The 26536-nt window shown below is 36.4% G+C and overlaps 1 protein-coding gene and 2 long non-coding RNA genes across 14 annotated transcripts in view; 1 reads left to right on the forward strand and 2 right to left on the reverse strand.

Annotated features, from left to right (window-relative positions):
• LOC101741393 (uncharacterized protein CG43867) overlaps window positions 1–26536 on the reverse strand; it is a 369159-nt gene that overhangs the window by 308236 nt on the left and 34387 nt on the right. For 10 of the 12 annotated variants that reach the window (XM_038017284.2, XM_038017287.2, XM_038017282.2 and 7 more), the window contains exon 2: window positions 5024–5045. The exons of the other annotated variants lie outside the window; for them this stretch is intronic. The gene's annotated coding sequence lies outside the window, so the exon portion shown is untranslated. The remainder of the gene's footprint in view (window positions 1–5023; window positions 5046–26536) is intronic. 12 annotated transcript variants of the gene reach the window in all.
• On the forward strand, window positions 22575–23207 carry LOC105841975 (uncharacterized). Its single transcript, XR_001139797.4, has 2 exons — window positions 22575–22682; window positions 22932–23207. It is a non-coding gene; the product is annotated as an uncharacterized LOC105841975 (long non-coding RNA).
• Window positions 23706–24699, reverse strand: LOC101738578 (uncharacterized). Its single transcript, XR_009975585.1, has 2 exons — window positions 24323–24699; window positions 23706–24089 (listed from the first exon to the last, which is right to left on the reverse strand). It is a non-coding gene; the product is annotated as an uncharacterized LOC101738578 (long non-coding RNA).

The raw sequence follows: 26536 nt of genomic DNA on the forward strand, positions 1-26536 counted from the left end.
CTCCTGATTAATATAAAAATAGTTTTCAGTCAACTCAAAACACGAAATAGTAACAGAAAAAATAATGTCAATACAGTGTCAGTTTCCATTTTGTGACGGATAGGAAATGTCAAATTGACCGTAGGACCAATCATAAGGAGTGGTTATACACAAAAAATATATTTGGTTTTGTCAACGCTAGTCCATTAGCTAGCTTCATTAAAACGGGGACTCTTAGTCTTCAGACTGCAAGTAAGGGCCACTTCTTGGATCGAACTGATTGTACGAAACAAATAGTATTGGCTATAAATTATCTTTAATTGTACAATTTTAATTCAAAACAGGAACATATATTTATAATCAACGAACTACTGGATAGGACTGAAAAAAATTATAGTTTAAAAAAACTAACAAAATACGCTTTTATAGAAAATCCAACTAAAAAATAGAAAATACTATTTTTAACCCAAATTTATCAAAATTTATTTGTCTTTTTTTAGTTAAATTTCAATTTTTTCATTATTTTTTTCAATTTTTTTTTAAATATTGAATTGTCATCGGTTCTTAATAACTATACCAAATTTCGAGTTAACCCGGCGTTTTGAAGGGGATCAAAATCATGTTCAAAAATTCTGTTACAAACATACGTCTGAAGCTAATAAAAGCGTATTAAAAATACAAACCTTAAAGCAAGTTTAAGAAGTGTGAAAACCAACCGCTTGCAGAATGAATAATTTATCAACGAATACTAAAGGAGCATTGGCTAGATTAAAACGAGTAAACTTTCCAGTATTCTAGTTTGACTATCTCGCGCTCTTATCCAACGAAGTTAGGTCAGCTCTAAATATATTTTTCCTTCTCTACCAAAGGTCATTTAACTGAACCTTTTAACACTCGAACCGCTTCTAAGCTAAGGATAGCGTTCAAAACATCACATTACAAAAAATACTATGGCGCGTAATATTAAAGATAGTAAAAGGTAGCAAAAGAATGGGGGAAGAGCGCTGTTAGCTATCTTTGTTTCATATTAGACGATCACTAAATATGAAGTTACCAAAACTGCAACTTTCTCTGTTTTGTTCAGTAAATAATTATAATTTGCGTAATCACTGGTACTACGAGGGTACTATAGCCATGCCTATTTCGGTCGTCAAGCAGTAATACGTTTCGATTTGAAGGATGGGGCAACCGGTTTTACCGTAAAAACTGAGGCCTTAGAACACATGTTTCAAGATGGGTGGTGACATTTACATTGTAAATTTCTATGGACTAACCACTTAACACCAGGTGGGCCATGAGCTCGCCCATTAATCTAAATAATAAAAAAATTAATGAAAAATAAATCGGCTAACTTTAGGTCAGTTATGGTCGTTAAGGCTTCGAAAACGAACTTTTTAGACCCTGTATGTTAACATCCTCCAAATGTTATGTTCAATCTTTTAGAATCTCTGCGTGTACGGAAAGACTTTGGTTTTTACTGTATTAAATTTTCTGTGGAACTTTTTCCGAGTAATTATTACTCCTTCCCATTTGACACTTACTTGACACTTACACTTACTCGTAGAAATTATTAGCGGCTTCACTGTTCCCCAATGGACATAACGTTGCTGTTATCAATAAAAACGGTAATCATTATCCATCATGAGCTATTAAAATCACTAACATTAAACACTCTACTTGTAGAGGAATTTCATATGAACGCACAATTGATTCGCGGCCGAATTTCAGTAGCGCCGATTCGCAATTTCATTAACCAATAAACTAGTCCACACATTTTCACCAAGCGCGAAGGCATAGCCAATAAATCAGAGAACTCTCGCCGCAACGCGTTAAATGTATGAAGTTCTCTCACACAAAACGAAACAAAACTTATTATATATAACTATTGTTCGGAGTGTCAATAAATAACGATAAATGTTCCTTATCGTTCCAATATTTTTGTAACATCCTTTGTTTCTGTTTATTGTACAGTCAAGGGCGGATCCAGCTTTGGCGCCAGGAGGGGGTCACATAGTCGTGGGCAAGAACTTATAATTTAATTTTGATAACAATAGATAATAAATAAATCATGATGTTCTTCAATTAGTCCAAGTTAGTTCAAGTCCTGGATCCGCCGTTGTGTACAGTGCAAACTCACCGTTGGCAGAAGCGAAGAGGTAATAATGCATAAATTGTAGTTTCTAAACATCAACATAGAATTCAGCTGAGTTTATCATTCATGATGATGTATTATAGTCTAACTGCAATTTTTTAAGAAATTTCGCACTTAATAATGTTAGATTGATTATGAAAATAAATATGTTCAATTTGGATATTTTGAACTGTACTTGAGACTATACTTGTAACCATACTTGAGACCTTAGAACTTATATCTCAAGGTGGGTTTTACGTTGTGGATGTCTATGGGCTCAAGTAAGTAACTACTTAACACCAGGTGGGCTGTGAGCTCGTCCACCCATCTAAGCAATAAATAAAAACTGTAGATATTTAACCTATAATGTCGAGATATAATATATTTTTGTTCAAATAATCAGATTTAATGACGTCATAATTTACTGATACACCTGGGCCGTTGGTTTGACCGCTTTTTGATAAAAAAACGTCGCGGTTGCACCTTGGTAGCTAACACCAACATACCAAACCATCCCAGAAACTCAACAATTTGCATATTGTACCTTATTGACTATTAAAGAAGCTTTAGTTTTGAATGTAAAACTCAAGGGGTCACAATTTCGTGTTAGCTACCTTTTTCTTCATTTCCTTGTCCAAACGGGTGAACGAACTCACAGTTCTCCTGATGGTTGCCTGACACCGGACAACTTTAAAGAAATGCTCAAAGCAGTAATCTTTGAACATTTCCGAGGAGCACTGAAGCTAATCCGTATTACCTAAAGGAGAGTGTTATTATTTACAACTATAAGTATTGTAGCAAATACATTTTTTTTTACTTTATCGTCTAAAATTTATTGGCTATATCTAATAAACAATGATGATACTACGACAGGAGCCTCTGGGTCTGCGGAGGGACTTCGGTTCCCTCTGTATTTTGTACCGTATGTTCCATGGGGAGTGCTCTGAGGAATTGTTCGAGATGATACCAGCATCTCGTTTTTACCATCGCACCGCCCGCCACCGGAGTAGAGCTCATCCATACTACCTGGAACCACTGCGGTCATCCACAGTGCGTTTCCAGAGATCTTTTTTGCCACGTACCATCCGGCTATGGAATGAGCTCCCCTCCACGGTGTTTCCCGAGCGCTATGACATGTCCTTCTTCAAACGAGGCTTGTGGAGAGTATTAAGAGGTAGGCAGCGGCTTGGCTCTGCCCCTGGCATTGCTGAAGTCCATGGGCGACGGTAACCACTCACCATCAGGTGGGCCGTATGCCCGTCTGCCTACAAAGACAATAAAAAAAAAATTAAAAAAAAATCTCCAAAGTGACCACACTGTAGGATTACATGGAATGATAAATTATTATTCCAAATAATTTGAATTCGCAAATGACAATTTAAGAAAAGACCACATATACATTACATCCACTACATCGAATAAACTCGATATTATGTTTGCGATATAAATCCTACAGACTCAATTACGCTTCCCTACATTAATTCGGGAGTCTTCAAATTTTACTACCGTCCTTAGTAATTTCGTTTTATTAAAACAAACATTATATGGAATAGGAGCGAGCCGAAATAAAATTTTTAATTCAATTCCGTTTACGTTCGTGAGTGTTTCGTGATTTTTTTCATTACGATTTCTCATTTTATTCTAGTCTTTTGAGGAAGTTGAATGAAGAAGTTTTAACGTTTACAAAACAATACAAAAGTTTTACGATTGTCGTATTCTGCTAAGTCCTCGTTCCCATCTGATAGTTGAAATTTTTAATTAAACCGTAAAAAGATAACATCAAATGGGGTCTCCGTGAAAAATCTTATTTTCATGTTTTGTAAAAGCTTTTAGAAAGCGGAGTTTCTTGTTTCCTTTGATACATTTCGTTTGACAAATGGAATACATTTAATGACTGAGATAAGTAACATCCTTTACGGCCCCCATTCAATATTTAAACTCCGATTTATTTGAAGACGCTTTTAGTAAATGCAACGGCAAATTCGTTCCCCGATTCAGTCTAAGTCAAATCAGTATCCGTGGAAATCAGATTTAATTAAAATATCAGCGAATCGATTCCAATTTAATGGAGGACTATTTGTCGTACAAATTCGCAAATTCCCAGCTACTGGAGGTAAGCCAACACACGCCAAATTGCCAGTGCAAATCCCTCAAAACCCGGGCTGGTTTACATTAATCACATCGAGTAGACGATAACCGCAAGTCGCGCACTGAAACGGGAGCACTTAAAATAATTTAAGTCTTAGCCGCACAACTTTGGCAATAAAGAACTGGAGACAAACTTCTGGACGTTTTTCATTCGACGGAGGAAATTCCTGTATAAACAATTATACTGTATCCTGTTGCGCTAATTGCTCTGCGGTATTATGTTGCTGACGGCTTGGCTCTTTAGTCTACGAAATGCTTTATTACGGAATAGAGTGTTTGTTTACAGCTGTTGTGTGGTGTAATTAAAACATAGCCAAATGAGAAATACTTTTCTGCATTTGCTTGCGACCTTTTCAAATGAATTAAAGGAGCATTGTTAAAGTCATGTGTGTGGATATTTATACGAAAAACGGACGAGTACCGAGTAGATGTTTTCGGTCGAATATCTGCAGCCGTAGATTTCTTGTTAAAAATTTGTGTCTGGAAGATTTCTTCTAGTTTCTGCGGCAAACGAGCATAGGGCCAACTTGATGGTGAGTGTCTACCGTCGCCCATGGACTTCAGCAATACCAGAGGCAGAGCCAAGCCGCTGCCTGCAGTTCCAAATCGCTGCCTACTGTTTTGGCAGACAAATATACTTACGCTATAGCTAGATAAACTAAATTAGCAAAATCACTAATGTAGCATCTTTAACGGCCAAATACCTAAAAAAGTCTATGAAATAAATTTACAAAGGAACAAAAACATAAAACTGAATTTACTTACATAATCTGGCGGTCGGTATGGTCTGAAAGCAAAAGAGAAAATGAGAATAACAGTAAAGCCGTTGGAAAACAACAGGAGCAAGCAGTACAGTGCACAGCGAAGCTACGAAATGAATACAATTTGTGGCGTAAAACGGTTCGCGTAGATCTCAATCTGTTACAATTATTTGCATGTAAATTAGAGGACTTTGGACTCAGTTCAATGGTATAACGAGTCCCATTGTTTCAAACGCTGAATTGAGTTTTAGAATTGCCGTTTTAATGTCGCTGCGGACAGTTTTATCTTTTTTATATATATTTTTTTAATAATTGTTTTTTATAGAATTGTTTTTGTTTACAAAAGCAAGCAAATTTTATATTTTATAATACTTCTAAAATTTTCAGTATCTTTTTTAGGAAATTCCGAACAGAGTCCAGCCTACATAGAACCGATTTAATGGAGAGACTTTGTTATTAAATTTCGTGACAATAATTACCTACGAAATACACTGTCGAAATATTCCATCATTTTTTCACATTAATTTTACACGTAAAGATGCATGCAACAAAACATAAGCACACCCCTAACTGTAAACGCAAAATACAATACGACCTCAGACAAATGCAAAACCCGCCATTTCCAAATGAACATGTAATGACAGGACAAGGATTTTCATCTCTTTATACTTAAATACGTAACATCATGAACTGACGTGCGTGAAACATGTAATTTCTCAAGTGTTGAATCCTTCAAAGTATGAAGTGTAGTTTAGGTGTTAGGGTTCGCACTGTGTCTCGCGAAGAGTCATTAGTTAAAATTACTGAAGTCGAGCTATCGCTCCCTTGGAAGCAGTTGACAAACTTTACGAAAGGGCCAGGGATTACCCTTTTGTTATAAGCCTAAAGTAAAGGATGTAGCGTCTGAAAAAATATATTTACTTACAGCAAAAGACTGGGTTGTTGATGTTTCTTATTATTTTTTGAGATACAATAAAATGTGTTTCAGATCATTCAAAATTTAAATTTAAATGACGCTCTAAGCATATGAGTTTTCTATTCATTTTTATCACTATGAATTTGTAATCTTTGGCTTTTTTAATGAGTGGTGGTCGTAGGCAGCGGCTTGGCTCTGCCCCTGGCATTGCTGAAGTCCATGGGCGACGGTAACCACTCACCATCAGGTGGGCCGTATGCCCGTCTGCCTACAAAGGCAATAAAAAAAAAAAAAAAAAAAGCTCATAAGTAAGATTGTCAAAGAAACAGCTAAATAACTAACTACTGCTTGATACTTTCAAAAATGATTAGAAAATGGACATCTAATTTATATAGAGCTCGGAAAAATATCTTGAAGGCAAATTTATTGAAGAGCCTGATAATTAAGTCAAGGGTTTCATTATTACTGATATTTTATTACTGGTGGTAGGACGTATTGTTAGTTCGCATGGGTAGGTACCGCCACCCTGCCTGTTTCTGCCGTTAAGCAGTAATGTGTTTCGGTTTAAAGGGTCGGGCAGCCGTTGTACTGTACTGTAGAACTCATATCTCAAGGTGAGTGGCGGCATTTACGTTGTAGATGTCTATGGGCTCTGCTAACCATTTAAAACCAGGTGGGTCGTGAGCTCGTCCGCCCATCTAAGCAATAATAAAAAACCTAAAACTGGAAATACATTGTTTATGAACGCAGTGACTCGAGAGCAAACCTTGTTTCGTCGTTAGTTGATATCGTATCAAACAATGAAAAATAATCATCCCTCACAGTTAACTATCATGACATAAATAATTACGACGGTAAATCAACTAATCTTCACAAACAGCACATTGCAAACCAAATCCAACCCAACGCAACAACAAACAACTTTTATTTTTCAAATCAATTTTCCCAACACTCGGCTGATCACAAATTCGATTCGTTTGACATTAATCAGAGCCTAAATTTACCATGAACCATAGATTAGTCACAAATCACGATGCGTTTTGATTTGTTATTAACATGAAAAATGACGCATTTAATTTAATTTATTGATTTAAAACATAAATCACAAACATTATACTTAAATTTGACCTTCGTAGTGTAATTATTATTTAGTTCTAGAATTTACAAGGATACATTGAGAAAATCAAATCCTTCAGGCACTGTATTATTAACAGCATCGAAAAACTGATCTTCTTTCCATTATTCCACAATATTGCAAGGCAGATGAACCAAGTGCCCCTTTGCACAAGGACAATATTTTAATTATTCCGTACTACCCACAAGTTTGGCTATAACAGTAATTATTAAGTTCTGAATCTCTCTTGCACGCAGAGGCTTACCTAATTTGATTCTCAGGTGAGTGATTTATAATAATTTAGAATATTACAATAATAATAACATTTTGTTTATTACGCAACAGACAAGTACTCGTTAACTTTTCTAATTATTTTTTCAGTATCCGAGATAGATGTAATTGCCGAATACAAATATTAGGCGTTTGCAAAAAAAATCCATAGACAAGTTTCTGTTTATTTAATAAATTAAAGGTTAACACGGTCCACATTCCGTTAACCGATCACCGGACCTCATGGACATCATAATCCGAATACCGTCTCCCACGATGAGACATTAGGTCTAAGTCTCAATTGTTTTTTTTAATGAAGCATTACTTGCAGTCCGGAGGCCCTTCCAGTTTCACCAGGATAGTTGGGCGAGCAAAGGCTCAGCCAGGAGGGAAGGGACTAACAGCTGTCCGAGCGTCTTTTTTTTCTATTGCTTAGATGGGTGTAGAGTACAGTGGGTAGAGCTTACAGCCCACCTGGTATTAAGTGGTTACTGGAGCCCATAGACATCTACGATGTAAATGCGCCACCCACCTTGAGATATCAGTTCTAAGGTCTCAGTACAGTTAGACCTATAGGAGAGGTATAGGAGACCTAACAACTCAAGGGCAGCTGCTTCGCGAACGAATCTACTACCGGATTGGAATCGCGACCCGCTGAGAAGACCCAGCGAGAAACTCAACGGGCTGACATATTATGTTAATTTAGGAGGTTGGGTTGTACGTCGAGTTGCACGAGTAAGGTTGTCTCAATTCTATAGCATAACGGCTGTCGCATCCCTCAAACAGGACATGGCTGCTTTGTGGCAAGTATAGGTTGCAGCCGTTGTACACAATATCCCATACCACTAACAAAAAAAATACAACTACGTTAATAAAATTCCTCGAGAATGACAATAATTCCGTGCTATCGCAGAAAGTACAATTGAAAGGATAAATATCCAATAACTTATTACGTTTTATTTATATAGCTGCTATGTAGATTGCGCCTTTGAATTCATGTTAGAAAATCAAATAATTTACATTATTTACTGTTCCAACAACAATAAATAGTTACCCAAAAGAACAGAATTTATTACTTGCATTTAAATAGTTATTTGCATGCATGGTGCTATTTGTGCAATACATCAATACATGAATATACAACCAACGCTATAAATGCGAAATTTTATTCAGAGCAACGAATCGATATGGTTTTTTTTAACAGTGAATTAGTTTAGCTACTGACTTCTTTCCCGAAATTATATCACAAGCTTAAAAAGGACGAAAACGCGGACCATGCCTTGAAAATAAACTCAAAACAAACAAAAATATCTCTCAATATCGGCAACCGCCCAGTACTGACAAATCAAACAAACTTTTGAAATAAAAACAAAAACCCACAAACAGACCATGTATCGCTGCAATTGTCAGTAAAATGATGCAAATTGCTCATCAAATACAGATCTCGAAAGTTATTTAGGGCGTCCAAAGCATAAGGGCTGTAAAAACTAAAGGGTCGTCTCCACATGAATACCATAAGTCCGGGCTTCGCATTTACGAGTTTGGGACACAATTTAAATTGTATATTACTGTGTGTATATGCTGATGCCCCGCCAAACTCAGCCGAAGGGATACAATGTAAGCGGTAAATAAAAACTTTATACGGGGATCGGATTGCATTTTACGGAATTGTGTGATAATCGAGGAAATTACGCCCGGAGATACAAATATATTATAAATATATATAATTTGTGTGAATATTTTGTGTGCCATTCCGAACTAAGTTTCGGGGTGAAATGAAACCTTTTATTGGAACCAGACTTTATCGAAGATTAAACGAGTTTTTATATTATTTTCTTCCATTTTTTGTTTCTGTGCGAACCATGGCGCTGAAATATTATAGAAATAAACTTCATTGAGGTAAAATTTGGAATAAATCTTGTGAACGCAACCCAAAGGTCCGTTTTTCCATCATTCGTAATTCCAGAATGCCAGATTGCTTGGCACTCACGGCTACACTTCATCAGCACTCAAGGAATCAATCATCGAAAGCAATCTTAGCGGCCGGATATGACGTTTCGACCGTCACTTCAATCGGAAGCCCGCCGGGAGGCGCTAAACGGCAAAGCTCCTTACGCTCAGCGGGGTCACTAATGCCCCAAGACCATTATAGAAACCTTTTGGTTGAAGTTAATAGCTTTCGCGAAAGGGACGAATGGCCTCAAAGTTTCCTCCAAAAAGGTTTTGGTAAACGTAATGTTTTTATCAATTTATAATGAGTCCAATATTCTTATGTATTTTGATATGTGATTTTCCGTGTTCTTCTCTATAAAATCAAAATAATGACGTAATGATTTGTCATAAAATCTATATTACCTAATCGCAAAAAACGGTTGAAATAATAACGAACAAAACAGTACAAAACGAAAGGGAGCAAAGAAAAATGGGCACAGAACAAAACAACTTATAACTAAATTAAAAAAGAAATGGTCAATGACATAACAAAAGTAGGATATGCGATTTGCATACAGATAAAGAATTATAAGGTACTAGCCGTACTCGCCTGCTTCGCTGGGCATTTAAAATTAAGAGAGAGAGAGAGAGAGAGAGAGAGAGTATTCTTTATTGTACACCAAAAAACAAATAAACAGTGCGATACATTAAAAACAAAAAAGTACAATTGGCGGTCTTATCGCTAAGAGCGATCTCTTCCAGACAACCATCAGGTGGACAAGAATCATTTGGAAACGAATTAACATTATTATTTATTGTCATTATCATTAGGGAGTCCAACACTCATATAAATATTAGCCTATCCATTAAATACATGTATTTTCTACATGGATACCAAGTTTCAAGTCAATCGGATGCATAGTTCAATAGTTATAACGGAACATCCGTAAAAACCACTGTAGATTTATATATTAGTATAGATAATGGAAGGACCTGGCAGTGAGTATCCAAGGCTTGTCAAATTTAACTGGAAAAACAAACAATATATTGGGTTTTTCTAAAATAATTGTAACTTAGTATTATTAGATTTTCGAAGCAGCAATAAAGGCGTTCTAAATATATTTATTTCAATTAAATGTATGTAACTTCTCAAAACGTGTGCTCAATTGTTACATCCAACACCACAAAACTAACTGAACCAAACGTATCATTCGCTTTGGTAAATTGAAGCGGCTTTATTCCGCCCTGACACTGGTGCCTCATTTGGCGACTGCCATTCTTGAAGGGTGAATAGCTCTAATCAAGAACCAGCTTGAAGCCAGCGAAATTCGTGTCAAGTCCAATTTTGTTAGTTCCGTCACTCGGTTAGATTAAATTGTTGAAGATGAAAGTGCAGACGAGTTCAAAGATTTCTCCACATGACTTATGTAGTTTGATTATCTGCAATTTGATTACCCGTTTCATTTACCTGGTAAAAAACCCTTCATCTACCTAGTTTCTATTAAATTTTGGCTGAATAAATAATAATACCTATTTAATAAATAATAAGACGAAATGAAAATGAGGTTGGTAAGAGAGTGTTAACTATGAATGTGGAAGGATATAGAGAAAGAGGTAGACCTAAGAAGAAATGGATGGATTGTGTGAAAGACGATATGGGTAAGAGGGGAGTGAGCGAAGAAATGGTATATGATAGAAGAGTATGGATCATCATAATTAAATAAAGGCATTAAAAATACTATTTCGTCATTCTATTTTGTACTGCAGGCAGTTTCCCACCTGGGTTGTTCAGTAATTCGATTTAGCAGTTTGGTAAAAATAATAAATTTGGAATATAACTTAATGCATTGAATAAATACTGTATCGACGAACAATTTTCTGAAACATGGACACTTAATTGTTTATTTGCTAGGTCAACACCTCAATAGAAAATCTCTCTACACAATGTGTAATTTAGTATATAATGGCGTGCTTATGGCTTTTTTGAATGATGACGCCATTATACAAAATAACTAGCACCCTGTTTAGAATGAAATAACAAACCGATTTTTTTTTATTTGTCAAATGTATAAATAGCTAGAACGTAGCTCAGGATATTAAATCGGTCATCCACACCTTGACCCATTCACGCCAATGAATTTCTATAATATGATTGCACTTCATAAAAACTACTCTAAACAGGCCGACAATAGCAAAATTGGCGTCTCTGTTCTTGAAACTAAGTGTGGAGGTCGTTTCAATAAAACGACTGCCGACTTCAAATTGCTTCCACATTGGTATCACGTGCCTTGCATCTGGGCAACTAGACAGATATGATAGCCGGCGAAATTACATTGCAAAACCTAGTGGTTACGTGCGATAGCCTTCGCACTGCATAGAAACCTCTTGTCTAGTTTTCAGAGATTGTACAGAATGTAAAAGGTATGGCTATGAAGCGAAAATAGAAATAAGTTATCCCCTTAACGTAAAATCCGATTTCCAGTTAATAACCTAAATATAGCATAGAGCGATATCTCGGGAAATAATATGTAAGGAAAATTGATACATACAAACCAAAATGCTTTGCAGAAGTCAGCTCAGAGATTCACTTGGGGCTCTTACGGGAAATTTCGCCCCCGGAAAGAATCTACGTAAAATGGACCTGATTCTTTAGTCACTTCTTTCAAGCGAAAACTACAGGTTAAATAACGACGGAGCAAAATTATTTTATTAGATACTAGCTGACCCGGCAGACTTCGTAGTGCCTCAATCGATAAATAAAAGACCTAAACTTTTGTATAAAATAAAAAGGAATCCGTCCGACGGGGGGGCACATCAAAGGAAAAACAAAATTGATATTTTTATTTAATACCGAGCATTTTCATATTTATCTACCTTTTAAACCTTCTCTGAAATTTCACAAATAATTCAAGACCAAAATTAGCCAAATCGGTCCAGCCGTTCTCGAGTTTTAGCGAGACTAACGAACAGCAATTCATTTTTATATATATAGATTTTGTAAGTGTGGCGGTCTAGAGAAGATAAGAAAGAAAAACATTGCACCGTAATATTATTAAACGGTACCTTATCCATGTTAATTACATTGCTAGGTTTGCGAGTACTATTGCTTCAAATTACTCCATTCAAAACAAACACGAGCACCGTATACCGTATTCTAATAGCGTACAATTATAATTTGTTAAAACAACGAACACAACAGTCTCTTGCGAAACTATTAAGTATAGTTTTAGTGCGAATAAACCTCTCAGTTACACTGATATACCAGAATTTAGACCGTTGTGTAACGCTTGAGTTATCTTGAATCTTATCTGAGACTGACTACTGAACTAAAGGAAACGTACTACATAGCAGTGAACGTTACCAATTTAACTCACTTGAATCGCGATTGGAACTATATTAAATTTAAAATGACAGCAGATCGAGAATTTTGGCACACAAAACCATTATGTTCATCGAGAGTGAATTGTAGAGATCGATTCTGCGAAGCACTGCTCTTGCTAGGGTCAGTGTCAGCAACACTCCGGTTTAAGTTCCGTGAGCTCATCTACACAAGTTAGGGCGAAGCTGAAATAGCCTCTCAAGGCTATCAGCATAGGTAGGAAAAAAGTAGAGATCATTTTTGCTACACCTCATTCGGTCTTGGAATGAATTGACATTGCTGCTGTTTAAGAGTGACGGTAAACACTTACCATCAGTCTGGGTGTACGCTTAGCGCATGTTCGAAGCTCATAAAAAAGGGCTACCCCAGCTATGGTCTTAGTATGATGAACGTGTGCGTGATATCTCTGTGGGTTCCAGAAAACGAAATAAATGAAAATCCGTCGGAAAACGTTACAATGAAACCGAGTTACATTAGTACTGTACGTAAATTACTAACCTATCCAGTTAATCTGTAACTATTTATGTTACTCTACGACTTTTACTAATAAGTTTGACTTTAAATAGACCTAGAAAGAAATGAACGTCTACAGATTAGATACATAAATACTACACACAATGATAATACAAGGATTTTTATCATGGTAACTTTTATGAGTTTATATTATGAAGATTTCATTTTTAATATTTTTTATGTTTTTCACGAATCGCAAACAAACATTTAAAAATACTTCTTGTGAGTCAGCAGAGGTAGGTACCACCACCCCGCCTATTTCTGGCGTGAAGCATTAATGTGTTTCGGTTTGAAAGGTGATGTAGCCGTTGTAACTATACTGAGACCTTAGAACTTATATCTTAAGGTAAGTGGCGGCATTTACGTTGTAGATGTCTATGGACTTCAGTAACCGTTTAACAACAGGCCCTGAGCTCGTCCACCTACCAAAGCAATACAAAATAATAATAAAAAGAACGTTAAAAGTGATTTTAATTACTTTTGTATTCGCCCTCGTCAACGAACCACGGTGCCCTTAGGACACGAGAGAGCTCAGTCACAATAACATTGAAATAACAGCTACTCTCAGACCTATAGATCTCACAGCCTTATTGCATCGTAGCTGAAACAGTCAGCACGTCAGCACGGCAGTACAAATCTAAGCATGCTCGGTACAGGCATGAAATACGAATAAGCATGAAACTAACATAACTAAATTAACTTCACAAACTTAAAAAACTAACAACAACATAATAACTATACGTCTGAAGCGTGGAAGAGATCAATTCCAATAAAACCAAGGTAACCTGAGATATACTCAAGATTGGCGACGGCATTTTAATTTCGATTTCCATGAACTCCCGTAGCTAAAAAAAAAAACTGAAAACACCATTCTCAAAGATAACCCTTCTTTTTAATCTTCGCTGAAAATAACTTTTTTAAATCTATCTCTTTAAAGAGCTCCCGAGTTTAGTCAGTAATTTGCAAGGATTTTGTGAAAAGGTTTCACTTTAATATATTGCAGCGAGAAAAGCCGGGAAAAAAGTAAATACGAAGCGATTAAGGCTAGTGAAACGGCTTCGAAATTTATTGCCCCAAGTAAAATACACTTAGGCCTCGTTTTAAATTATTTTTGAGGCATAATAAACCCAGTCTTTTTTTTCCTTTATTGAATTTTTATTATCTGGCCATAAAAGTCGGGCCTTTAAATTAAATTAATTTTGTATGGAAAGTACTAGATGCCCATTTACTACATACCGATATACCATGCACACTAAAGAAAATATTTTAGCTAGATAAATAGCTTATAATCATGGTTTCATCAGGTTTGAGCCCCGTGAGCTCAACTAACGCCCGGTGAAGCTGATATGGTCTCTCAAGATGATGATCTGCTGATGATCAGGTAGGAAAAAAAAAGAAGAAAAAAGTCAAGTTAGAGGATAGAAACAAGGGACTGTTTCGACCTCAAAAATTTTTTAAAATAAAGATTTAGTTCGCGAAAAGTTATGAGAAAATCCAATTATCATTTGTCCCATTATAAAATTTAATGAAAATAATAATCGTCACAACGTGAACAAAATAAAAGGTAAACTGATATATTCGGCGGGCAAGTCTACCACAGAAATTGCTTAAACGCGTGTCGGCAGAATTAGATAAGTTGTTTCATCGTTAAAAGTTTGCGCTGTTTGGATTTGAAATGCCAAAAAAAAACAAATTAAAAATAAAATAAAAACATATTATATATAAGCTTTATTTAAATCACAATCGTAGACTAGATCTTCCAAAAATCCCTTTGAGCCTCTTGCGGTACAATAAAGGCGAGATAAAGAGTTGTTACCGCGGGCTTGAATGAAAGCGATGATAACATATCACAAAGATCGCCAAACACCCAAACTAGCACTCGTAAAATTGCTCTACATGGAAATGCAGTGGATGGATCGTCATGTTACAAACTTGAGACTTTCTGTGAGGATATTTTATGCTTAGCATTTGCGTTTTCTAGTAGAAAATTGAAAGGCTTTTAAATAAGGCTTTCGGGGGAAAAGACATATTGAGTAATTTAGACTTTCAGTACAGAGATGTGACAATGTTTAGTTCATTAGCGTTTTTCATTTATTTACCCCAAGATCAAAGACATCGGTCTTACCTTCATCGTTTCATTGCTTAAAAGATCATACCTAACCGAAAAACGGACCATCACATAATCGCAAAAATCGAGCACCTTATATAACATACCGGATACACTTCCCATATAAAGATAGGACTAGGAATAACTAGGCGACAGTTGTTGCAAAAGATGTAGAATTTACTACACTTTCCTACAACAAATTGTCGCATCAATATCCCGCAAGTCGCGGGACTGCATATTTTTAGAACCTTATCATTACGCATTCTGACTCCCACCCATCAAACACCCACGACCCCCATAAATAAGCTACGGGCCTCCAGATTGCCGGGTTATAAATGAAAGGGTGCAGGAAATTAGGGTTTTTTACTACGGAACTCTAGTCGGGAACGTGTCGCAAAGCCAGTAAACAATTTTTCATGCCGTGAAAGGCTATACTGCAATATTGGGTAAACGGCCTTTATTTGGAATGATGGAATATTTTACGTTCGTCCATAATAACTGATTACGTCGTTGACATAAGGCCAGTCGGATTTCGAGGGGAAAATATTTCTTTTTTTACGCGTTGAAGGCTACATGCCCCATCTGACATTTGATGGGGTTGGTGACGCGAATTTAGCCGTATAAATCCTTATAGTGTATTGTGAAGATGCAATATGCAGTTATCCCACAGGAATAGACAAGGAAACTGTTTGTTTTTGTACTTTCGTATTTCATCTCAAACTAGAGTGCCGAATTTGTGATTTTTAACTCGAAGTAATATGCCTTTATCCCCGCTTTTGTTATCCAAAGCTAGGCATTTCATAGAAGATCTACTTGGCCTCGTTCTTTCCGACTACGGGTCAGAAGATTCCGTGATGTAACATCGGTATACCCAAGCGAGTACCATGTACCTCGCTGTCAAACGTCCGCACCATTATCTTCCTACGTAACTTTTTAATACCTAACCCTCTACTTTGTAAATAATACAAAGCAGCTCGACATACCAAATGGATAAACCTTGAAAATCTGCATAGTTTCACGCTTCATCCAAGTATAGCGGGCACACACGTCCATCGATTCATAGGTCCACCATTCTATAGCCTGTTTTCAATACTCGCAGGCAGGTGCCAATTTTTCTATGAAAATACGTATTTGCAACATGTTCATGAGCAGTTTCTTTTAAGAAGGAAGTACGTCGAGTGATAAAAATCAGATACGCTAAATCATATATATATGTTTACATAATGGTGGAAGTGTTAGCATCATCATCCTGCCTGCTTCTGCCGCAAACCAGTCACACGTTCCGAATTGCGTGTATGGTTCAGGTCTTACAGTTATATAGGAAGGAAGGCTATTGCTTTGCCTACGCTTCTGTGTAACCGTTTAATAACTGGTGAACCGAAAGCAAATTCACAGATTTAAGTGATTAACAGAAAATGAAAAACAAACATACATGCAATTCACAAGCGGTAACACTAAAAGGCCTTAAAGACCTTAATGTCGCTTTTCTCGTTTTATCAATGGTGGTACCATCCTAATACCAAACCAACTAATACCAAACAAAATACCATCCTTTTGGTAATATTATCATCCGCTTCCGTTTGAGGCTGTCACGGCCTTTGTACCAACACGATTGAAACTGCAATCTATGCCTCGACTGTCTCACGGTTATCAGTTGCTTTCAGAATGTGGTATCTCTGCTCCGAAATCGTTTAACATTTAGGGAACGTATCTACGTACCTTTCACCCGAATTAAAAAGAAGGGGACTTCATAACCCAAAGTGTGTTAGAGGCCAAAAATATCAGCCACATCCTTTTTTACTGGTGATAGGACATCTTGTGAGTCCGCGCGGGTAGGTACCACCACCCTGCCTATTTCGGCCAATATTTCGGTTAGAAGGGTGGGGCAGCCGTTGTAACTATACTTGAGAATTTAGAACTTATATCTCAAGGTGGGTGGCGCATTTATGTCGTAGATGTCTATGGGCTCCAGTAACCACTTAACACCAGGTGGGTTGTGAGCTTTGAGCTTTTCGCGTCCACCCATCTAGGCAATTAAAAAAATCATCACTAAGAGAACTGACTGTGGAAAACTGAAATGAAAAATAAAAAGAATAATATCCCCCCTTTAATGTCAAGACAATATGTTTAGTATGATTGCTTACTATGGTAAAAAACGTTATCAATTTTATATAAACAGGCCAACGGTTACGCATTTTCACAACGACATTAAAAAGGCTTACAAACAACGCAAAACTACAAAGCTTCATCATGACCTCTGAATTGTAATCACCCTTACAAACTTATCATAATATACTCCTTTGTGATCCTATACAAACTAAAGACTGAATTCGAACTAGTTAAGAAATCTGAAACTTAATGGAACGAAGCATATTCTAAGAGCCGTCATTAACTCGAATGCAAGATCTATAGACAAGACCTAGTATCATGATCTTCTGCGATCATACTTTTTACAAACTGTACTGACTTGAAGTGCAGGATAGTGGTTATTCAAAACTAATAGAAATTTCGACTGTTTGTCTCTCAAGATCGATAATATTTAAGACCCGATAGCAAACTCAGGCAATGTCTAATAACAAAATTTGTGCTTTCCAACTTTAAGTTTTTAAACTTAATCTTTTAAAGTTTTTAAATATAAAGTTGGGAATTTTATTACAAAGTAGCCTGTCCATTTACGAAAATTTATTACAATTGAATACATCTACATTTATTAAAGTACAAACGATGGATTAAGCTCAACTTGAAAACGGCGCTCCCTTAAGTTCCTGTCTAAGAACTTAGCTGATGCATTAATTAAATATTAATAAGGCCAGTGAGTTTCAGATTCGCATGCGCACTGTACGTACTCATAGGTTCCGCGTAAATATACTGAGGCTTTCATTTTGCGACAGTCACATCCCTTTCCGTTTCGGAAGGCGAAGAAGAATCCTACAATGATAGCGCGCTTCTATTTCACGCAAAGTTATAAAAGCGACCGGGTGATGGAAGGCCGCATTCCCATCCAGACCCAGTGAGCCAATTCTGTGACGCACGTGGCATCGTCTATTTGGAATCTGAACAGGTCTCCGACGGTGAGGTGAGAGAGGATCGTGTCATTGATATCCACGATTCGAGTATGCATCCAATGGTGTTTACAGACGTGTCTCGCTAATAGATTCAACGACCCAAACACCCGAGATACTGATATGGCAACTTTTTTTATTCTACCTTAGCTGATAGCCTTGAGAGGCTATTTCAGCGTAACCTTAACTAGTAGGTGAGCTCAGGGGGCTCAAATCGGAGTGATGCTAACACTGACCCTAGCTAGAGCAGTGCTTTGCAGAATCTACCACCGGATCGGAAACGCGACCCACCGAGAAGATCCGACGAGAAACTCAATGGGCTTTGTCTTATTGGTTAATTCGTTCGTCGAGCCCTTCGTTTCGGATTCGACAAGGACGCTGACCGGTGCTTGTGGTAATAGCAACTCATTCCCAATCCAGAAAATATCGAAAAACTGCTGGTATCCCAAACTCAATAACTACTCGCTGAAATAATAATAAATCATTTATCAATAATGACATAAGAATTTCGAACCTAAATTTATCTACTTTGTTCAATTTACATCGTTCAGGATTGTAAGTTTTCATTTAACTACAAAACCGTCTTTAATGCCAAAACTCACGTAACGACAAAGCCGAAACAATACAGTAACAGTAAAAGAGAGACTAGCATGTCTTGTCCATTTCAGTGAGTCCGAAATAGAACCCTAAAGTTAGGTTGTTGAATTGAACATGAACTTATTCAGGTCAGTTATTGTACACCTTAGAGAGAGCTTCATGACGAATCGTCCGTCCCACATAAAACAAACCAATGTAATTAATGTGGATAAAGCGGCAAGGTTGACAAAGAGAACCGATTTTTTTAAATTTACACTAAATTCGTAGCTTTGATTTCACAATTATTTTCCTAGAGCCTAAGTCGTCGTAGCCTAAAGGATAAGATACCGGAGCGATAAGACTATACCAGTGTTCAAATTAGCGGGCAGATAACAATTTTAATAAAATACGTAGCTAACGCATTCTCGCTAATGACTTTCACGATAAGGAAATACCATCGTGTACTATTCAAATCCACAAAAAATATAATTTGATAATTGCTGCACTATTGAAACATAGATCTCATAATCTCAAGGAGGATGGCCGAATTCACATTATGATGTCTATCAGCTCGACCGATGCAATGAAAAAATGTAGTCTACCCCTGTTTGGTCTAATCACCACTGGTAAAAGGATCGGGTATGTAAGGCTCTTGGAGTGACATATTAAAACATTCAATTGAAACCAAATTGAAACCGATATACAGATAATGCGACCTTTTTTTTTTTTCGTGTCAAAGCGGGACGGCTACGTTACTTCGTATATCAGTGATTCTCAACCACTGTTCCGCGGCACTTTTGTGTGCCGCCAAATTTTGCGAATATATAATAATGTTAATATTATTAAATTATATCATTTTAAAAGAAAAATATTTTAAACATGAATATATATTTAAATCCACAAAAAAAAAAGTATAGTATATTTTAGTTTATTTCATATATTAAAAATTTTTGATAAACTATTTATGCAGTGTGTTGTAGTAAGTAAATAATTTTTATCTTTTTTTTGTGTGCCGCCAAATTTTGAAATCGTTAAATATGTGCCGCAACAAAAAAAAGGTTGAGAATCACTGTCGTATATAAATAAATACATATATAGGTAAGTCGGGGTAAGATGTAATATTCAAGTGCAAAATAAAAAATATGATTTAAAAAATGACTTGATAATTTACGGTACTTAAGGTATCTTACCCTCACTGACATCTTAATTCTTACACCAACTTGCCCTTAAAATAATATTTATAAATAATTTCGCAACAAAAATCTACTTTTCTACAGCAAATTTAGAGTTAGTTTAGTATATATTTTGTAATACAATAACGAATTCGGATAAGTAAGTATTCGGTAAGTTTCTAATAAACACATGCATTTCTAATAAACACATGCACAATAGATAAATGAAAGCGGGACATCTTTGTTCTCGTTGGGGACAGCGGGACAATCCCGCCCAAAGCGGGACGTATGGTCGCGTTATACATAGAGCTTTATTTTTCTGATGGAAAACGAAAGGGGAAGTGATGAAACCAAAAATTCGTTTAAAAATTGAAACGTGATCGGGGGCTTCAGTAAACGAAGCTTTCGGACAACACATTCGTTTTGATGCAAGCTCGTATCTCGTACCTAATTTTCTCTGGGACACTATTCGAATCGTGAAACTCCAAAGCCATTACCGAAGTTCCAAAATCCAATCCCTAAGTTCCTAAGCGTTGGTACCAAAAGTAGCTAACATGGTGCCCGGTATGTTCTTAATTTAAATTTTAGTACTAGTTTTCGATTAAAGTTTTGCAACAAATATTATGGTGCTAAATAATTTAAAGTAACCTGAAAATGAAACTGGCCTTGGTCTCGTAGGTCGAGCCCGGGAAGCAAGTGGTACCATCTTAGCAGAATCCGTACAGTACGCCCATTCAGAGGGCTAAGGGTTATAAATCCGATCAAGCTTAGCACTCGATGGGGTAGCCCAAATAATACCACAAAGTACCTGGTAGATTGCGACATCGACAACCAGTCTACAATAAAATATACTGTTATTTCATTGTTCCAGATGTACATATATTGGCCACAAAAATTCGTTGATGACAAAAGACCAAACGCCAAACTAGGATGTATGAGAATCTAGTATTTTATTTGGATCTCGCAAATTAAAACTACATTTACGGTTTATTCTCGCGTTTCTTATTGTCATTATATTATTTCGGGCTTTTCGAAAGCTATACAGTTTGCGTGGTCACAACGATCAAATCCATTAGCTCCAGTTAAAGATGAAACATTAAAACCGGCTGTAAGTATAAGAATCTATTATTCACATCATCACAAGCGGTAACTATTAATAGCTATTAATAGGTAAGCTATTATAAAAACAAATGTAGAAATTTTCAATAATTGAAATATCAGGCTTTAAAATCAAGAATTTATAATTAAAGAAAACTATTCGAGTACTGTAAACGGACAAAGAAAATGATGTTGGAAAGAAATCCAAAGTGTGTAAACAAGCAAACGAATAAAAAGGCGTACACAACTCATACACAGATTCAACGAAGCGGCTAGTATGCACACGGACACGCGTTTTTTTGTCCTACCTATTCTAATAACTTCGAAGGGTAATGCCAGATTCACTGGACGAGTAGGTGAGCTCACGGGGCTCTAATCTGATGACGTTGCTAACACTAGCCCTAGCAAGAGCAGTGATCGGAAACGCGACCCACTGCGAAGATCAGGCGAGAAACTCAGTGGGACACGCGTAAGTGTGTCTAAAGGGAAACGGCGTAGGCAGGGCATGACGGCACGAGAGAGCAACATGCCACTTGAAGTAACGGCATAGGATTCAATTATAAAACCAAAACACGTCAATAGACGTCTCACACAGAATGAAAAGCAGTCGATGTTGCCCCAAACACGTCATTTCGGATCCTCCTGATCCACTAACGGTGCTTTTAGGTACCTCATGCACCGTTCATCGTTCTCGTCGAACCCGTCGCTTGCGACGAAGGGCTCGACGAGTAGATTAACCCTCAGATACAGCCCACTGAGTTTCTCGCCGGATCTTCTCAGTGGGTCGCGTTTCCGATCCGGTGAAAGATTTTGCGAAGCACCGCTCTTGCTAGGGTTCGTGTTAGCAACGTCGTCAGGTTTGAGCCCCGTGAGCTCACCTACTAGTTTAGGTTACGCTGAAATAGCCTCTGAAGGCTCTCAGCTTAGGTAGGAAAACAAAAAAAAAGACGTCTCACATAAACCGTTTAACGCAATAATAAAGTGGACGTCAGTCTACAGTTAAAATAATAAACTTAATTTATAAACTAAAAAAACGCTTGTCTATCAAAATTGAATTACTAATTTATTAATACTGGTCACGAAATTAGAGCGTAGTTATCAAAGTATTGGATATTGTCTATTGTATGTGACTTGCCAAGCTAATAAAATCTTGTTAAATAATTGTGTTCTCTGAAACAAAGAGCCACGAAACAATTTTTCCTCTCAAAAATATAAACTATCAATCCTCAGTATTCCGAATAGCTATTTTCTCATGCATAAACTAAAGTTAAGTCCGAAATAGTAATAGTAAAAGCTCCTAAAAAATTTATGAAAAAAGTTTCATTCCTTCACTCGCGCCTATCTTAATATCAGTTTACACGTCAATACGGGTGTGTTCTCAGACCCAATTTATCCGGCTACATAATACATTAGCTGTCAAAACGCGTACAAATATTCGCGACGTGCAACACGTTGGGAATATCTACAAATATATTTTGAAACGTGTCTAGTTTGTTCTCCATCTCCGCTGGGTGCCCTATCGATGTAAGCAAATGTAAATTTTAGGAATCAGTTTGAGTGATCTAGAGTTCTATGTATAAATACTTAAGTTTTAAATTCAGTATTATTCCTTCGTCGTACACCTCATTTTTTAACTCAGGTTGGAGAAATATCACTAGTTAGACATATTGGTTATTGCCCCAAGAGCAGACACTCCATTTTGAACCTTGGGTCCCATTAGTTTGTAGTGAACTAAAACAAAAGTCAACATTTAAAATTAGACACGACCTTCAGCAATGAAGAGACCGACTCAGAAGAAGAAATATCAACACTTCGCTAAAATCTTCAGTACAAGTTATCACTGTGTCCACAAGTTCAGCTCTGCAACGATTTAACTGTGCCTGCAGTATGTGGTATTTTTTTACTCTTTTTACTTTTTATAATTAATTTACTCTACACTGCCTTTGGTCGACTAGTAGAGAATGCTTTAGGCATAATTATTATTAATATTAACTCCGCCAATGTAAATGTTTACATGAAATGTACTAAATAAATAAATTTTCACAAGAATGTACAAAGTATCAATAGAGTAAACAGTGTCAATAACAATACAGATCGATTTCAGACCAAAAACACTTTGCTCACAATAAAATTTACCATGCAAAAGCTCGAAGGATTCAGTATTTCAGCCAAATAAACAGAGGCAAGAAAAGGGACTACATCAATATCCGTCAATTTCCACATCGAAACGCTTCAGATACGAGTTCCAAGTGTTTCTATCTATCATTCTCATGAACTCCGCGAAACAGGGTCCGCGGGACCATCCATTACGGGCAGGCTGCTTGCACTCGGAGCCAATCGGAAATTCAATTTCCGATATGATACGATCCGCTAAGAGATTGCTGGAACACGATAGTACTGCACAGGGATACACTGCGACGTGAACGGTCTCAACGCGGCTGATAAAAGAAAAAGGAAACGAAATACTATTAAAGAAAAACTAGCAATTGATTTGATTCCAGAGTCCAGACTACAAAATAAACACGGTAAATGAAAAAGAAACTCCGGTTTATAGTCCCATTTGTTTGTTATTATCATATCGATTAAAAAGCACAAGTGTCCTAATAATTATATCTTCTTTTAAAATAAACCACGTTCGACAATTTTCCCATGTAAAAATCAACTTTTTGTACAATTTTTCGTTTCTTGGAACAGCCTGCCTTCGGCGGTCGTCCTGGCCTTTTCCTTGATGTTCCTTCATTTTCTAATGTAATTAAGTTGTTAGGGTTGCTATCTGGCGCGTTCTGTGAATGTTCAACTTTCTGTTCGACTGGCCCATCTCTCTTTTGAGAATTCAATGGCGATCGTTCGTGTTTTTTTGGAAAATCGCTTATTGGCTCAGATGTTTGTTTTTTAAGCACTTTGGCCGTTAGGACGGATTTCATTTTTTGTCTGTAAGAAATATATGTGCAAAAAGACATGAATATTATTGGATTTAGATTTGGATTATCAACGCATTGAGCACCCATTGGATTTCTAAGCATGTAGAAGTTGAAACCCGAATTTTAAAACAGCTGTTAGAATTTTATAAAACAAACTTACTGACATTATCTACAAGCCAAGATTAAATTTAACGTATAGATCGTATCAGTCAAGGGATCATATGGTAGGTAGATATGGTGTACCTTATATCATCAGCTGAACACAAATCCATAGCTATTATATTTTGAATTTCACATGCTTGAGCTTGTGTGGTGCTATGATCACAAGAACAGCTTCCTTCGTCGCTTTCATCTTCATGTACTTGGTGGGAGTTACTGCTTTGACTATTATTTTGCAACCCATTATTTTCTGTCGTCATATTCATTACGAAATTTTGAAAAATAGTAGATTATCTTAGTATTTTTCTACTAAAACTATTAATACTATTGTATTATTTTAAGAATCTTATTTGAGACAAGGAACATAGTTTGATAAAAAAATATTTTGGCAAAAAATCTGTCACATGTCATAGAGACAGCAAAAAGAACTTAATTTTATAAAACACTTCTTTACACAATCGACACACCGGTTATAACAATGTTAAAACCCAGATAATAACCACATTATTACAAAAAGAACCTTATTATTTATTAGATTAGTAATATAGTTTCATTGTTTGCAAAATATTATTATGTACTTAGGTCCCTTCATTATAATTATCCTTTGTTATATGAATCCAAAATACAAATTGGACTAATTATTTCAACGATAATTTGTGTTCTTAAAGAAATTTAGTGTAGCGCCAAAAATAACTATTTTGTTTTGTTTGGTTGGTATTAGAAAAAATATTCTCTGGCCATTTTAATGTCTCCCACAACCTCCACGACGGAACCGGAAGCTTACAGAACAAAGCTTCCACTATGAAATGTTCCATCTAGGGAACAATGCTTTGTACGCTTTATAATTTACCGGGTATTTGGCCGGAGAAGCAACAAGAAGACTTATTAGTGCAAGATCGTTTACTTTACAAAATTAACTGTAGGTTTATGACATTGCCTACGCCTCAAGATTTACGCGTGGCGCTTTTTCCAATGTTACTGTTAATGAAATTCAGCTGGAAATATAAAGAAAATCGCACGATTTAAACATAAACCTTGACGTGCTGAAATATCAAAGAGTTAATAATCGGTTAAGCGCGTGTCAAACAGTACATGAATGGGGTTCCTGGCTCCGTAGCACGCAATTTGTTATATTAAGGATGTTCAGAGCTAAAATTCAAACCAACTATTCAGCTTGATTACATCGCACGCTTCTAAAAGGCGTGTTTACAGAATATCCCATCTGTGAATGAATTACTGAACATTATACTATGTTGTCCAAACAAATTTTCGGCAAAAACTTCTTTTATTGTATCGAATCTAAGTGTTTTTTCAATATTTACTAAGCCTCTGTCAAAACTTTAGAAGTGCATATCTCATTACCTTCTTCTGCTTTAAGGAAATATCTCATTTAGATAGTACATATGTATCATTTTGAACGCCCTTCAAACGTGATCTAACACATTTTTTTCTCACACGTAATTATTGAACCATTCTTTCTAGATCTCTTTCTGTACTGCGTTGCATTTAAGTCATTCATAGACACCGTCTAGTGTAAGGCCAAAAATAGATATCGTCTATCTAATAACCGGAATGTCTCGATAGACTCAACAATGCAATGAAAATTTGAAATGCTCTTTATTATTTCCATGTCATGGATAACTAATCTCTAAAAATTAAACATTTCACGAAGCCTTATATTGAATTGAGGACATCTTATGACTGATATTATTAGACATAATCACGATAATAATACCTACGTTGATGTACCTCCTAATGCCCAGTGTTGCAATTTCTCATCAAGCTAGAATCCAAAACAATACAAAAGTTTGACTTTTATAGCAGTAATAAATTTGAAAAAACTTAGCCAACTCTCCAGAGCTCTTGTGTGCTGTAGAACAGCGCACATAGATTTCAGTTTTAATGTATGGAAACTTACACAATCTTTAAGTCCTAACTTTGTGAAATTCTCGAAGGCTTTCAAGACCTTGAGTATAAGCTTTGTCACGTAATGGTTTTACGTGAATCGACTTATAATTTAAAGTAACTTTGAAACTGTATAATCTAGAGGTAAGCCATGGCGAGCCTCCTATAACGACTAGGTACGCGTCTATCTACCTACACCATCCATTTTATACAATCACACCACTGATATATTATTACAGTACTTTTTTACACCTGACCTATCTTTAAAAAGAGTCCCCAATCGCTTTTAATAAAAATGTAAATGAGATTGACTTACTGAAAATGAAGTATTTATTCTATGGTCATTATTTATCATGTACCTTTGTTTTCTTTGGCGTGGATATGCTAACAAGC

Source organism: Bombyx mori, chromosome 18, assembly GCF_030269925.1.
Source record: "Bombyx mori chromosome 18, ASM3026992v2".
NCBI classification, from domain to species: domain Eukaryota; kingdom Metazoa; phylum Arthropoda; class Insecta; order Lepidoptera; family Bombycidae; genus Bombyx; species Bombyx mori.